The following is a 2,444-nucleotide window of genomic DNA, read 5'->3' on the forward strand; positions in this document are numbered from 1 at the left end:
CATTACAACATTAGTGAAGGACACAAGCAATAGAAAGCAAGCAGCAGAAGCTCCATAAATAGAATTGAGGAATCAGGGGGAATAAAACTGTAATGTAATTATCTACAGGTCTCCTGATAGCAGCAACAAGATGGTAGCATGTATTAATTTAAAGATTATAGAGAAGTGCAGCAAAAGCAAGGCTGCTTTAATGGAAGTTGTTAATTTTCATAAAGATTCAGAAGAGCAGATTGGCTCTACTCAGAAAGGTAGTGAATTGGTCGACTGGATTCAAGGTCATTTTCATGAACAATGTATTCTAGAAAGGGGGCTGATTAGCTCAGTTGGCTTAATGAGTAGTACATGGTTCAGAATAATGCCAACAGCAATAGTTCGATTCCCATTCTGGCTGAGGTAGATTTTGGACTTGCCTTCTGTCCCTACTCAGGAGTGTGGAATGGCAAACCACCACTGAGGAAAGTTGCCAGGAAAATGGCCCAGGATGAAGACTCCACAGACAATGATCCAATAACCTGCCTTTGAACAGAGTACATGACATGTTCTAGAACTGATAAGGGAATAGACCATTCCAGATTAATAATGAGTAGCAAGCCAGACTTCATTAAGGGGATAGGGTGGGGAAAAGGGCCTGGGTCAGGCCCTCTGTCATGGAGAGTTCGTCAATGCTGAGTCGGTTAAATAGCCTCCTTCTGCACTTTAGACATTAAACAAAAATTAGCAGTAAGGAAACATTTATCCAACAATAACCAAATGTTTTGTGAAAGCATATGATTAATATTAGAAATATTAATTTAAGTGAATGGATGAACTTTTTACAGATGAATTTTAAGCAGGTAATTATAGGGCCATCTGCTTTAATCAGTTTACTATTTATATGTTGAAAGACTAGGAACAATGACGGTCCAAAGTGATTTAGGAGCCCATTTATGTACATCACAATATGGGTTATTCAAGTAAACAAAAGTTAATGAGATGGTAGCTTCTCTAACCGGAGAGATAGAACATAAAGGAGGAAGTTTTTCTACAGTTATACAAAGCCCCGGAGTACTGTTTATAATGTGGCCACCACACCTTAGAAAGGATATATTAATCTCGAAAGGAAAGTAATGCCAATTAGCAAAATGTTACCAGGGATCCAGGATCTAGGTGATGAGGCAAAATTACAATAAACTAGATTTATACTCTCTGGAACATGGAAAGTTAAGGGGTGATTTGATTTAAATGTTCAGGATTTTAAAGAAATTGATAAGGTAGATAGAGGAAAAACTTATTCAGCTGACGTGAGAGTCTAGAACAAAGGGACATGATCTTAAAGTCAAAGTGAAGTCATTCAGGAGAGAAGTTAGGAAATACTTCTTCATGGGAAGACTGGTAACAGTGTGAAACTCTCTCCCACAATATCAGCCAATGCCAGTTTAATAATTTTAAATCTGAGATAAAAAAGTTAGGGAAAATCTATGTGGAGCCAAAGAGATGGATGAAAGTAAGGTACAAATCAGTCATGATCTTACTGAAGAGTAGAACAGGCTTGATGGCTTACTTCTATTCTTGTATTCCAATTTCGGTGAGTGTTCAGATTAACATTGGAAATTTTGCTACAATGACACCTACTGGTATTACAAGGAACATCTGGGAAACCATCGCCAATACTTAGCATGAAAAACCCTACAGGAATGTTTACGTTACATTTATCAACAGAGTACACAATATATGCATCAATATCAGTATGTTATAGTTTATATACATGTTATCAGAATATAAACGTTTTGAAATGTGGCCTGTGTGCCTTCTCTTGAAATATAATTTTGAAAACCAGCCAGACAGATTTAGTTAGAGACTGAGAGAAGTATTCAATCACTTGGCTAGGTTAAAACATTGCTACTGTATCCTGGGAAATTGTGCACACACTGCATATGCTCAAGACGACAGGAGCCGCCTTCAGCTCACAAGCAAAAATATCAAATCCAAGCTGTGGCTTTGGGGAGAGGCAGAAGCCTCCAGATAGAAACTTTAACGAAAGTAGTACACACAAAAAACTAATAAGTTAAATAATGTTGTAAAGAAGTATTTTTGTTTAAAACTGAATATTAAAAATGACAGTTGAAAACTTTAAATAATTCAATTGATTCGACAAATTACGATGGCAAAATGTTTACATTGTGTCCCAATCATAAAATATTTGTACACAAAATTCTGTTGTGGTTATATTTTAAATCTTAACATGAAGCGTGACAAAGTATCACTTTTGGGCAGGAAATGTATGCGCTGGACAAGATTGTTAACATTAGAGGTACAATTTAGTTCTCCGTATTAATCAAGAACAAACTTTAATTCCTATAGCTCTCCGACCTTTCTCAGAACACCCTGAAGTATTAAAATAGAACACCATCTTGGTTACTGGTCTGCCCTCAAACGATTGTACCTGAGCGCCGCACTACTTTAAG

This window comes from Carcharhinus amblyrhynchos, chromosome 1, assembly GCF_965287045.1.
Source record: "Carcharhinus amblyrhynchos chromosome 1, sCarAmb.v2.hapA, whole genome shotgun sequence".
Lineage (NCBI taxonomy): Eukaryota > Metazoa > Chordata > Chondrichthyes > Carcharhiniformes > Carcharhinidae > Carcharhinus > Carcharhinus amblyrhynchos.